This window comes from Dreissena polymorpha, unplaced genomic scaffold, assembly GCF_020536995.1.
Source record: "Dreissena polymorpha isolate Duluth1 unplaced genomic scaffold, UMN_Dpol_1.0 chrUn146, whole genome shotgun sequence".
In the NCBI taxonomy this organism is placed as follows: Eukaryota; Metazoa; Mollusca; class Bivalvia; order Myida; family Dreissenidae; genus Dreissena; species Dreissena polymorpha.
Genome location: NW_026273460.1, coordinates 1 through 15,319, shown reverse-complemented (window position 1 = coordinate 15,319; position 15,319 = coordinate 1). Strand labels below are relative to the sequence as shown.

The following is a 15,319-nucleotide window of genomic DNA, read 5'->3' as shown; positions in this document are numbered from 1 at the left end:
AAAACAAAAATGGTCGCAAGTCCCTCAAAGAATTGGATATCACATCACTGTTTGTAATTTAGCTGGAGTTTGATGCCTACTTGAAACATTTCTAACTGCTGTGGAAATCCATCAACTGCTCCTTCACCATCTGTTTACCTGCAAAGGACAGGAATCGTGATGCGCTTTAAAGGAGCACTTACACTTTCCATTGACATCTCTCCTTTGCAACTTGCACTTGTAATGGTAGAGGGTTTCAGATTGTCTCAAGAGTTTTGGAGTTTAGCATCTCTTTAATGCATTTCTGAAACGAAAGACAATGTAACATAGTTTATACTTGAATTACCAGTCAATAATTGTATAAACTAATTCCACATATTTAAAATATTAATGAAAATTCTCTGAACATTTATTGTAGAAAGCATTTTTCTAGTATCAACTAGCAGTATTGAAAAAAAAGAATAATCAAGAACTATCCTCAACTAAGAGTATGCTCCACTTCTCTCAGTGTTGGATATCGTAGTAAAGACATTTTCTAGACTTGTAAACAAAACAACCAAACAATAAGATAAAGTAAACAAGAGATGTGTTTGTAATAAACACAATGCCTCTATTGCGCCGCTTTGAAGCAATATATTTGACATTGAAGGATGACCTTGACCTGTCACTACTCAAAATGTGCAGCTTCATGAGATACCCATGCATGCTAAGTATTAAGTTGCTATCTTCAATATTGCAAACGTTATTGCAAAATCTTAACCAAGGTTAAATTTTGGGTCACACACAATGAACGAATGAATGACAGACAGACAGACAGGCCAAAAAAATATATCCCCGATCTTTCGATTCGGGGGCATAAAAAGGGTGCACAACTAAGCAAATATTAAACGAAGAGTTTACTGTCCTAGTGAAATGGGTCCTCCTTGTACTAGTATTTGAATCATGTACACTATATGTGGACCAACTATTTCAGAATGGTTCCGAGAAACAATGGGCCATGATTGCTCTATATCGCTCACCAAACACATGTTATTCTTCAGGTTAAAAAATCAAAAGTGGTTTTATATATTATAATTCAGCTTGGGTTGCCTTGGCAATCAGAGTTATGCATGGAATGCAATCCTTCACAAAACTTTGAAGGAGCTTTATTAAAGCAACATTCCTCTTAAGTTAAAGCAAGGTTTGGCCAGCAGTTAGCGGGATAGTGTTGAAGTGAAAACGTTGAAGTGAAAATATTAATCATGGTGATCACGACCTACACATTTTGATCAAGATAGCTCACCATGACACGAGGCCTTTGTAGTCAGATAAGCTGAAAGATTTACCAGCAACAATGGTTGATTAGTACCTCCAAGAAGTCCTGCTTGATGTGCCACAGCTCTATTATAAAAGGGTGAAGATGTTCAAACCGCTTTTCTGGTGTAGTTGCCAAGGAACGAATGTGTTTTGCTTCCTCTATACGCACACTAGTTAGTTGATCACCACCACCAGGCACTTTATATGATCTAAGAAGGCTAATGGAGCCTGTTTAAAGGAAAGCTTGTGATACTTGACCCTGAATTTTATTTTTGTCAACATGTCAATATTTTTTAATTATCATGAATTGTAATGTAAAATGTTTTAAATTACTAATTTCCCTGAAAAAAACTAATTGAAATTGAGTTTTTAAAATTAAAATCAAAACTTACTGATGCAAACCCGAATATCACCTTACAAATATATTATTAATAATATGCTGATTTTATTAATTGTCTGTCGTTTACTTCTTTACTGACATTTGCAGTAAACAAGAATCTATCAAAGTTGGAATAATACCTGTAATACCAGTTTTCACAAAGGACACAATTCTCTGGCACTTTCTTTTTCAGCGTACACATTGTTTGCCGTTGATATAGTAAGACGCCATTTTTGTATCACATGGCTCGGCTATCATCACGTGGCTGTTTATGAAGGCATGAATTTGATTCAGCTATGCTGGTTCCCGTCAAATCTCTGCGCTGAGGCTGAAACACGGCTTTTCTAACATATGTCGCCGTTTCTATCGTTCAGGCGTGTATATGTTTAATGAGTCTTCGTGGTGGCAATTTTAAACTCGACCACAGGCCTTTTCTGTATGGAAGAATTCAGTCATCATAGTTTTGTGCACGAGTTCGAAGTCGAGAAATGTCGTGTTTTTTATGTTAACGCAAGTAGAATGAACGCCAATTAAGATTCATATCAGTTATGGGTTTTGATACCTTCTTGGGTTAAAATGATTAAAAAGGAAATACATAATATATGGGACTCAGTTTGATTAAAAAGTGCGCATCAATGCAAAAAGCTTTAAAATGTTCGTTCCAGAATAAGTTTAAGATAAATATATAATGGATTGCACACATCTAATGCAACATCAACAGTAAATAAATATTAGACGCATTCGGCCAATTGTTAGTCAACAAGTAAAAATAATAATTGTTTGTAGAAATTAATATCACAATACTAAATAAACAACATCGTTCAGATTCGTTGCAAATATTCGCATCTTAATCCCATGGTAGTTCCATGTCGCTGGTCGTTACCATAAATCATTTAACCTCATCGATCAATTCAATACGTAGCCAAATATTGACGAGGTTCATAAGGTGATAACTTTTGCTGCATAGATTAGTGGTTTAAAACAACTTCTTTATAATGGAAAAAGATATGTACCCTTGTGAGTTGTGTGATAAATTATTGGTTAACTGTGAGGTTGAACGTGTCTTTTAAACGCGATGACGCCTGCTTAAACCATATGCATATTTTTGTCACTTGTCCTTAAAAAAGACTATCGGAGGTTTGCAAGAATATCTGTCCTGAAAGTGTTTTCAAAACTTAATTATCCTATAAGAAATTATTTTTTTTTCAGATATTAGTATGGTTATAAAACAACATGCACAATATAAAGATATAACGCATGTTATGATGTTTTTGCACAAAAAAAATCATATATACGATATGCTCAATTCATATTCAGAGCATTCTAGCATACTAGCCTAAAAGCATTGTCAGTGTTTGTTCCTCTGTTTTTGTTCGCTGTTTAATTAATTGAGTAAATATTTTATTTCAATGAACTTAAGAAAACAAAACATACCAAGTCGGTTTGCGATTTTCATTTATGTATTGCTGTGCACAACTTTATTTGAATGTAAATTACAAGGAAACGGTCGTTGTACATGTGTATAAGTATGGTCTTGTTAGTTGCGTTTTTCTGAAACAGAAGTGACAAGTTTTAGCATAATGAAAAGATTATAAATCTTCGTTAATATAATACGCTGATTTGGAATGCATGCGAACAGACTCGAAGGAATCTTCATGTGTCGAAGCAAAGGACACCTAAGATAAATCGAAATTAACATTGTTCCCACGTTGCATCTTTAGCATAGGCATACCAACAACGATTCTTCAAACCGCATGCACTCAAAGTGATATTGTGTTGATATCGATCACATTGCATATCAGACATGTTGGACATCGTAAATTTCGTTCAAGATTTTAAATATGTTTGCGTTGTGGTATTTGTTTCGTTTAGGCTGTGTTTTACAACAACACGTGTTATACCAAACAAAATCATTCACTTATTCTCTCTAAGCTTAGTAAAAAGAACTGAAGGCATCAAACTAACCTTTAAGTACAGTTGTACCGCAATAATTATCTGCCATAGCCATATTTGCCTTTGCCACCCCTTCCGTGGTGTTTACCGTGATAGCCATAGTTTCCCCCGTATCCAGAGTTTCCGGGGTAGCCGTAGTGTTTTCCGCCATATCCGTAATCATAGTTTTGGGCGTTCGCTACCGGAGCACTCGCTAGAAGCACTACGGCCGTCACTAACAAACACATCAGATGTAGGGTTTTCATATTGTATGATTGTTACTGGAAAACAACAAGCAAACAGTTTACTGAATAAAATAGTGTTTAAACCGCATATAGTGATGCACAACATATATTAAAGTAATATTATACGACATGGTGTGAGGAAAATAATACTAATACAAAATATTCTTATGTGAAATTAATTAAACATGTTTGTGTGTCAATAATTTGGGAGCAAACATAAATGTAATGCTTTATATTTAATTAAAACCTGACTTTTAAGGAATCGATGAATGAAGGCGCATTTATGGAATTATAAACTTAGAAATAATACTAAGATAATGTAGGAATTTGCGGACAACGGTAGTAAAAAAAATAAAACACCATAATAAAAGAAACGTTTAATGGTGGTTCACGGTCATCGGCGTCCGATCGTCAAAAACTCGTCAAAAATTAAAGACCTTATCTGACAACGAACGGAATGCGATAATGTTTAAGTATATTACTTGAATTTCCACGAATCTCAGCTTCATCTTTCTAGATTATTGGCATACGTGATTAATACTGATTGAGACTGTGATTATTGTTAGTAATGTTGACACATAAAATAATTTTTATATTTAATACATGATTATATATTTCAAAAACATTTACATTTTTCAGTCGAACTACTGGCTGTTTAAAATGCGATATTGTGTTAGTTTCTTTACTAACGTGTAGAGTCTGTGTTAAATTCCACAAGAGTATAGTCTTTGTCAACAATGCTGATATAAAAATGTTTATGAAGAGCACTTCAATAGCGTTTTGGTAGCAGCGATTGTTTAAAACCAACGACTGCAGATACAAGTAAAATTAATATTGCCGTACTTTATTGAACCAGATTTAATAACAGTGTAATGTTTGTCTTCCTAAAAATAAAAGTTAACACCACATTTAAGATCCGACATGATTTGTCGTGTCATACCTTATTTCATAAAACACATTTGGGCTAAATAACGATTCGTATTGACGCGTTGAATTCAATTTGCGTATATTTTTACTCAAGTGCTTTGCAACAAAACTACACTCTAAATACACAAAAACATATATTGAAATACACATAATCTTCAACATGTTTTAGAATAAAATACTTGTAATGGTTACATTGTATGTTACACAGATAGCGTATGGGGTAAAGGACCCGTTTTGTTGTTTGTTTTGTTGTCAATATATTACACCAAGGTTGTATATAGCAAAAACAATTGTTGATAATTTTCGCTGTCATTAATTGACCGTAGTATTAAAATGTATAGGCCCTTTCACAAAATTCAATCGTTTTAAAAATGCACAACTAAAAACATTGATTCAAAATTCATCCGTCAAACAATCCTCCTAACTGAGTTCACTTAATTTACTTTTATTCAGAAGCAATTTATGGAATCTGTTTATCTTAGAAACAGTGGAACACAGGATACATATCAAACAACCTGAAAATATCATTGAATAATAAATATCCTTAACTACAAATTAAACTGTTTAGAATAGACTCACCTGTGTCGTTTATTGGAGGATTCTAAGCATTCGGTAATGAAGCTAAAATGCAGCCGTTTATATACCTGAAGTATTATGTCCATCCTAACGTCAAGTTGAACACTTAATTAGCAGGCGCAGTATTTACATATTGTGCAGCATATTTGTTATCGAGAATATCTCTATTTTCGGTGAATTCCACAGCAGGAATCATAACGGATTTACATGTGATTAATAAAGACTAACGACAGCTTAACTGTGGAATTAAATGGCTAATAGTATGTTTATGTAAACGTTGCTTTCGAAAAGACTATGACATCCAAATACATTTCTCGGATTAAAACTCCTTAAACAAGTAAATTCAGATTCGTATTGACAATAATTTGATAGAGCCTGATGCAATATTATTTATAAAAACAAAACACGTTCAATATTTGGTACCCATAACTATTTAGGTATATTAATTAACAATTGTCCGTTTATTCTGTATACATTTTAAACGGGTAAAGTTATTCAAACGTTTTAATTATTATGTTGATCTCTTTTTAATTACGAGTATCAATGCAGGGATCATCTGTGCAAGCCTTTGTTTAAAGGAAAGACGTCTATTGCAACATTAAATGTGGACATTTTAATTATCGTCATTTAAATAAACTAGCAGGATTATACGGATCTTATTGTAAATGGAATTTATACAGCATCTTAACAGCAGTAATGTAAATGTTAATGTAATTAAAGTACATAAGCAGAATAAAGATTTAGAATAAGCGCCTTGACTTCAATAGGATTTGTGTGCACGATGCTGCAAGACAGCAGGTGCGAAAAAACGCACTTAATGCAGTGTTGAATTGTGCGTGTAAGTCGGGTTTCTTCCAAAACGTTCTGCTCGTCTGTATTTATACGTCTATACATGAGTATGAATCACATTCGCGGATATATTTTTTCACTGTACGATTTTGGATGCTCATTGGATAAGTCTTCTCTTATAACTCTCCCGCCAGGACATTTTTTTCGAATGAAATATGCTTCATAAATATATCATAATAATCATCAATGGCCAAGCACGAGGCGCTGTGAATGACTGTGCTCCAGAACACTCTAGATAAAAGAGAGGAAAGTCGCTATCGAGGCTGGCAGAAGAAAAGCTCGGGGGACATTGTGAACAATTGACCCCCTTCCCCATTGAATAAGTACTCCCAGCAGCCAACAACATACCTTACTGGCGGAGGATCTCTGTGTTGCTGAATCGTCGTCCTTCATTCCCTTCCCCACCTCTCCAGACCGGTCAAAAAAATGATTATGATGATGAGAAAATATACACTGTATCAACTAGCGTGTTACTTTAACGCTTATATATACTGTTTTATGTATTATGTCATTAATAAAATCTCTGCTATTGTGTTGTTATATTTTAAGTAGTGTATTGAGTACAAAACTAGTAGGATTTATGTTTGATCGATAATAAGTTATGCTATTTTTGCGATAGTCTTCCCTGGAAACAGCAAATTATGTTATAGTTTTCCTTTTGCTCATGCATGTATTGAACGGCCGTAAATACATAATTACTTGATTACACGATTGTTCCAAAGATTTTATCATTTTGAATGTAGGTGATTTTGTTTTGACTTTTTGATGAGAGTGTCCAACTGTTAGTGTTACTTACAAATACATGTTGTGAAGTGGTTCACCATACATAACCATGTACATCAACATCTTTGGCGCATTTGTGTTTGAAGACTCGCATTATAATGTTACGAATGCGTGACACTGTAAACTGACTAGGTGATAGTTGGTTCTTCTATCAGGTATTTGAACAGATCGCAGTATGTTTATTTCGAAAGATCAGAGTTTCAGTTAATTTCCTTTGGCTGTGAATATACAATCGTAAAAAAGCAAAACATATAGTGCTTTTATTGTTTAAGACTTTGACTATTTCACACTCACTCCTTTTATAATTGTAAAGCGTTTATGCGATCAGTTTAGCATGTTGTACTATTTTGTAGCATTATGATAAACTACCATATGGATGAATTCATGCGTCCATTGCTGACGTGTAACTTTGTTTTCAGACACTACACTATATATTGTTTTAATCAGAAATATTCAAATCAGTATTAACAAATATTTTGCAGAATGTTTGCAGATAAATAATGATTTGCAGCGAAACGGAATAACAGTCGTGTCTATCCATTTTAAACGGATCTCAACAAGACGTGGTCCAACTTTATTCACTTTATATTAACGTGTATATACAAGTTAACCGCAGATGTTTAATATATTTGTGTTATGTTAATGATGCTCTCAGTTCTTGCACTTAATTTCGAAACGCAGCCATTATTCGTTGCAAACAGTTCACAAAATGTAGCTTTAACTAAAAGTGTAATGCGATTTTCTTTATTGGTCGTATAATCCGTCATAATTCACAGTATGTGACAAATTATGCAGCATTTAATTTCAAATCCTTTGACAAAACATGGAACCCGAATGCAAAACTGCCAAGCAAGTGATAGTAGCATATGTTACCGCCACCGGAGTCTGATTTGCAGTCAAATGCGTATTCATTCTAAGATATATTGGTAGACTTTTAGAATAAACTTGTAACGCAGTGAAACACTATAAATTATTGTCAATTACGCAACAAATCATACATGTTCAAAATACGTTATGCGTTCAACTGACATGCCTTCTCACGTCTAGTGTAAGAAGGTGATAATACAAGTCCACCTTAATTTACAAATCTGTCAAAACAACATCATACACGGAGTAGATTGTTAATAGTTAAAACCTATTTAGCGTTTGGCTTATTGACAATGTTTCCTGAGTAGGAACTATTATTGATGTATTTGTGGGTAAACTTATGGGGATCGAACTTGCGACCTTCCAGTCGTTAAGCGTACACAATATACAAGACGCATGCGGCTAGATTTCGTGTTGTGTAATTCGCATTCATGTGTCAGCATGGGTATTTTTATGATATTATATTAATCTTCAAGTCAATCATATTTTGTTCGGATCAAAAGCTCATGCTTAAAGATTAAAAACGAGTCTGTTAAGCATAGTTGCAAGCTACATGTATGTTGCATGACCACATTTTGCTTAATTACTTTATGTTTATACATGAATAATGTTCACATAAACAATCGCGAGTTAAGCTGTCAATGGATGTTGTGTTGTCGAACTCTTAAACTACTTAACCTTAACAAAAGAAACTAAATGCTAAAAGCTTTTCCAACGTCTGTGCTTATAATCTTTCTTATTACTTACAAAATGAATATTATTTTATAATCTACGTACTCAAATATCTCACGCAAAAACTTCAAGGAAGTTAGCAACTATTTTCATCAATAACCTGCATATCTCTGGTTAACCGAAACCTGTTTCGGAAATATCGAAACTTAGGCACAATTCTATATTTTCTTCACTATTTATAAAACATCTAGACGTAAATATGCACGCTTCAAATTCCGGAAAGCATTGGAAAATTACAGTAATATCAAATGCAATCGTTCAATTTTTTTAGTTCGTATGTTTTAATGTTTTAACATATTAAATTAAAAATTACTGAATGAATATTAATTTTAAATAACTAAAATGTATGCTATGATCGTAAACGTGGATGGTGGACTAGGATATTTAAATAATATGTTTGTTGCACTATTATGTTAAACGTGTTCAAGATTATTTCCGATATTACGAAGATTAGTTATGGCATCGTATTTTCGAGATTCCTGATAAAGTGATTATTTATTTCTGTAAAAAAATATGCTTTCTGAACCTAACGCGTATTTCAATAATCTATCGTGCTGGACGTGGTGTTTTTGAATGTTGAATTTCATACATATTTCGTAACTCTTATTATTGAAAAGGAGGACGTTGGGCTGCACGCCAATAACGACATTCATTTTCATTGCGACATGTATAACAATGTTTCTTTAAATACAATAGCATTACCAGCGTCAGGTCTTTATATGTCGAACGTTCTGGGAAATCTAGGCTAAGGCTGTGCGACACATGACGCACTTGCAAAAAGCCCAGAGCCATCTCCGAATCATTGCGCGTACAATGTTGAGGTAATAAGGACTTCATTGCATAAGGTTAAGGTATCACATTTACAGTTTTCATCTACCTGTTAGTAATATTGAACATAAACGATGTTGAAGTAAACGAATGTATACGTAAACATCAAGTGCATTATGAAGATTTCTTTTATTAGAAATGAGGTTATGATAATAGTGCATTGGATTTTTTGACGCATGTATTAATGTAATAGCATGATTAAACAACGTTTTTTCCCAAATTGTAGTTCAATAATCGTTGCAAAGAAAAAAGTAATGTAAACAATCAATTGTGTTGACCGCATTTCAACAACATAGCGGTGTGATAAAACGTGGACAGCAGTGTTTTCCAGTCAAATTGTGCATGATTGAATTTTGATAGATTTACTAAGTTTTAAACATGTATAATATTCTAAGAAAAAGAATAAGCTGTCAGTGGATGTTGTTTTCGAACTCTTAGACTACTTCACCTGTATAAAAGGAACTAAATGCTAAATGCTTTTGCAACTTCTGTTTTCATAACCATACTTATAACTTACAGAAATATACAGTCTTTTATAATCAACAAACACAAATATATAACGCAGAAATTTCAAAGAAGTGAGTATCTGCTTTCATTAATGACCTGCATATTTCTGGTTACCTGAAAGATGCTTCGGAAATGTCGAACATTAGGCGCAAGTCTATGTTTTCTTCACTATTTATTCAACATCTAGACGTAAATATACATCGCCTCAAGGACAATTCGAAAATTACAGTAATGTCAAATGCAATCGTGCAATTTATATATTTCTTATGTATTTCTGTTTTAAAATGTTAAATTGGCAATTAATGTATAAATACTAAAATCATGGTGTATTATAGGGATAATACACATTTTCGAGGGCATGATCATCTTTGGGCGCTCGATTTTCAGATTTTGATTTGAGAGCGCCCGAGATAATGTGTATTTTCGCTATTATTGCATAAACAAATCACACCTACCAAAATAAATATAAATAACATTGAAAACAATATTTCTTGTTCATTCAACATCGACGAAATAGTTCAATTATTTCATATGACCTCATACAGTTAAAGGTTTTGTTTTACATATGCCCCACTAAAGCATCATCAGAAATGACGATGCTTTACCTTCGGACAGGCAGTTTTCGATTTAAAATATGTTCAAACAGTGGATTAATGCAAATTTGAAATGCAGCCGCGCTAAGTAAGAAATGAGGAATTATTTTGACATTTACTGGTAGTGACGGATAAAAATATCGCCAGAATAAGTTATTGTTTCCATAGATGTTTCTTTCGTACAGGTCTATCTGTATCTAATTTCGTTCCGACTAAATTTTCTTAAAATTAATACTGCCAACATGTTGTCACTGAATAATTTCAAACATACAGCAGGAACTTTGAAGGTACATAAACACTTACATTTACAGCATAGTCTTTTGAAAGTGTTGAGTAAATAACCTTAACTTCATTGACGTTGCCAATAAAATAAAGCTGTTGGCAAGAAAGTGCAGATGTTATAGTTTCAGAAGTGGATTGAAATATTCATATCCTTTATCCCTGCATGCATGAGGAAACTGGTGCTTATTCAGTTCCCCATTTATGCTTGGAAAGTCGTCCAAGGCAGGAGTTAGTAACACAGTTAAGGGAAGTAATTGCGCGTGGACAAGTTTATGGATATGAAAAACACTTAACAGGGCTTGAACGGCATGAGAATCGCCTTGTTAATACACGAATTATCCTGTTCACGCCCTCTTTTTGCCAAGTTTCTGCAACCCGCCAGAGATCATAGACAGAGTTTAAGCAATAATTAATATACACAACTAAAACGTATGCTGTCAACGCACACGCGGATGTCCTCTGAATTACGCGGTTTTTATTGTTCTCATCGTTTCAGACAAAACATGAAAATGTTCACGGATTTCAGAATGTATATTTCGTACATTTCTCAATACTCGACATGATGATACAAATTATGTAGTGCTTCTCAATTCAACAGTGTCAGTTACAAGAGAGAAGAAGATGTAATCACAACCGTATTGAACGTATGGTCTTATTTGTTTACCTGTAAGCATCAATTGATCGAATTACTTATACAGGTTTGAATACAAACTTGTTACTTATGCATGTTTTTGACACAACGTAACAAGTTACGTAAGATTGTATATTGGAAGTTATTTAGATGCATCGCCAATATCGATCGTTTCATCAGCATTCCTTTACCAGCTTAATTATCAATGTGGGTTATGCATATCGATCAATAAAAACAACAGATTGATCATTCACAAGAAGACGTCAACTTGTGGTAAAAAGTTCAGTTCTATTATCAAGAAATCTGTCAAACAGACCTATATATTACCTCCAACTCTGTTTAATCGTTCATACCAAGGCTATTACACAGCTGGGGTGATGAACTTATTGCATTTGATGTAACATCGTCCGAATGAAGACGTTACATTAATCTATTTAACAGTACCGATCCGTTCAAACGACTGTGTTTGACGTTCGCCTGTGCGGTTTGCTAGTTCGCTGGGTCTCTTGACACTGTGTTGTTTTCATCTGTTTCAGAGTTTTAAACAACATATTGCGCATAACTAATTAAATTATTCGAAAATGACCAGTTAAGGCATGACAGTAGTCATATTGGAAGTCAATGCAATTTAATACAATCACGATTTAAGGTTGTGATTTAATAAACACGAATGATATATTATTTAATAAATGTTTATATTGTAATACTTCGCCTACCACGTCTAAAACACATCATATATATATGCTGAGTAGTACATGTACGAATCTACGATTAACGCGGTTACCAATACGGGAACCGATAACTGCAACGTGCTTGAAAAGAAATAAATAGTTAATTAGCATTTTTTGTACCGCTAGGTGAATCAATTTCTACATGGGTACCTGATCATGACCGTTAAACACAGATTGATCTTCTAATAACATCGTGTCAGGTGAAAGAATGTGCTTGATTAATTTAAAAGAGATTTAATCAGGAACTGTATTGATAGAAACAAGTCAACACAATCCAAAAGCTTTACACTATAAAGAAACCTCGTTCATACATTTTTTTTCGTTGAAAGTAGTATACATAAAAGTACTTAGTCCTTCTGGTTGTCTAATTAAACAAGTCATAGTGTTTGCCGTTATAAACGAGTTTTCCCAAAAATCTTCAAACGTTGTTTTGCGAAAAATGGAATAAAAGGTACGTTAACAAACACGCTTATCAGTACCAGATCTCTTGTTTAAACTTACAAGCTATTGAAGCTTTGTATTCGAATTCAATATCAAAGTCAATTAATTGATAAAATTCAAATCTCGATAGACCATTGATTTTAATTGAACACGATAATTATTCCGCCTCTTAATCAATGGTCACATTTATTACCTTTCATAAACTGCTGCATTATTTTTTGTTTTTTAGTAAGTGATGTATACGAGCTAATGCGACCTTGATATTAGCTGAATTAATTTTAGAAGCTTAACTTTATAGACCATCTATTTTAGGTGAAAAGTAAAATTAGCCACATGGGCATTTTGTGCGAAACTCTTTCCTTCACACACAGAATACTGATTGTAGGGCAGTGTCACTCACACAAATTGTGTATTACGTGTAAAATTATGTCATAATAAAAAGGAGACATAAAAGCTTTTCTTTCCCATGAAATACATTAAAAAACTTTTTTACGCAAACACTACACAAATCACCTATTAAATATGAAATACTGTAAATGAAAAAGACAATGCTCCATAATATTACATGGACTTACAGTATAATTGGTATACTGTCGCGTCAAAAGTTACGGGCGAGTAAAATGATAAAACGAGGTGGATTCACGCATAGATGTGGTGTGACGATACGAAATTAATTGCATGGGCGAACGAAATCATTATTGACAGCAGTAGTATAAATTGTATTAGCTTAGGAATAATTGTATTATTTACATGGGCAAATACAATAGGATGTCTACTGATAAAATTGTAAACCATGTTATTAATTTTCATCAAATGGAACACAATACATGGCAATTTTCTGAGACCGGGTAACACGTATCGATATAAATCATGTCAAAAACTGTGTTTAAATTACAAAATCATTATTCTGGGCCGTCAGTATACATGAAATAGAAAATATACTAACTTGCATAAGGTGTATTACTCATTAAAACAAATCTAAATAAAACACAATTTAAATTGTATGGTCCCGGTCAAACGGTTTGGTTAGTCTACAATTATTAATTGTCTACTAAGCTGCCATTGTATTGTTGTGCAGTATGCAAATCAAAATTATTTTGTTCAATTGTTGTTTTTTTCAAAATAAAGAATTATAAAATTAAAGAATAGAGAATTATGCATGAAACAATAAAGCAAAATATTCATTAACACTTTTGTTAAGAGTCAATTTGCCTTGACCCGAGTTGATATATTGATATGGTGTGCAATCAATGTGTCGCTTAGTAGGTCAATGAATTATTTGAAAACTGATGAATACCAAACAGAGTATAGTGTTTTCTTGTTTATATATGCCATGGTATTAACCAGGAAGTTTTCCATAATTTAAATCAAAGTGTGATGCATTGATTGATTGCTTTTACTTCACCAATGAATGCATTAGGTTCTTTCTGTGTCTACCAATCGACCATTATTTATGTAAAATGTGTATGTTTTTGTAACATAAACAAATACATGAGCCAATTTTATTTAATTTTAGCTATACATATGCTTTAAATTTTCTCAATCAGTAACGTTTAACCCATTTATGCCTAGAGGACTCTCCCATTGTCTAAATTGGATCATTTTATTTCCAAAATGAGGGATGTCTAGTATATTTATTTCTATATTTAGAATATTTATTACAGAAATCTCTTTCAAGCAAACATCGCAGACCACTGAGAGCGCCGCATGATGCGGCGTCCTCATCTGGGTCTACGCCGTTTGCCAAGGCTTTTTTCTAGACGCTAGGCATACATGGGTTAATAATATACTTTATTTCACTTTTTTAGCAATCTAAAAATTGTGTGCAGTACCCTCTCCATTATTTATAACGCCAAACGCAGCTTTCCCATTACATAGTATATGAATACGCAAGTGTTTCTCATTTTTTGTGCATCGAATTTATTTGCTTTGAAATAAAGACTGAACGCAAGTGTAATAGTAACATTTGATTCTTGATAATTATTATGTTTTACACACATTATAAAACACATACGAGTGTTATAATATAAGTAAATAAGTCAGTCAGTATGTCGCTCGCACACATATTTTACATCGTTAACACATCATTTAATCTCGCACCCAGTGCAAGATATATGCGTCTTTTTTGCCAACCATCACTCTTTACGTTTAACGGTCCAATTTACTGCTTGTCAACACTCTGTGAATCATATAGATCATGTTGAACTTGCATGTGTTCAAGTTGTTCTTGCTCATTTTGCTATTCACATTAAACTAAGACTTTGAATATAATCGTTTACAGTAGCATTGTCGTTTGAAAGTCAAGAGCATGCACACGTTTATAGTTCTTATTTGACTCATCTGTTGTGTACATAGGCTGATTTTGTTGTTCAGGCGTGTTGAAGATTGGTCTGAAAAAGGTCGCTTTTGTTGTCGTTCTGGTGTGTATTCATTGTTGCATGCGCTTTTTGCAAACACCCCTTCACGAAATACTGACAAATATATCCTACAGAACGAATACAGGTATTAATACGACTAGTATTATAACATGTGTAACCTGTAATTGTTTTGGTGTGGTTATGTGTAGTTCTTGTGAGTGTCGTGATTTAAACTCGACGATAGTCCTGTTAACTCAGTGGGCAAAAAATCAGTGACTCCATTATGTTGAGATTCGACTGTTTCGAGAATTGTTGTGTTTTTACGTAAAAGCTTGTTGGCAATCAGACTCTAATTACGATTCATATAGGTTTTGAGTATAGATA

The 15,319-nt window shown here is 33.5% G+C and overlaps 1 long non-coding RNA gene across 1 annotated transcript; it reads right to left on the bottom strand.

Moving 5' to 3' along the window:
• Nucleotides 1-3,096: 3,096 nt before the first annotated feature.
• On the bottom strand, nt 3,097-5,360 carry LOC127864150 (uncharacterized). The gene is made up of 3 exons (XR_008041524.1): nt 5,338-5,360; nt 3,620-3,867; nt 3,097-3,205 (listed from the first exon to the last, which is right to left on the bottom strand). It is a non-coding gene; the product is annotated as an uncharacterized LOC127864150 (long non-coding RNA).
• Between the last annotated feature and the right edge of the window lie 9,959 nt (nt 5,361-15,319).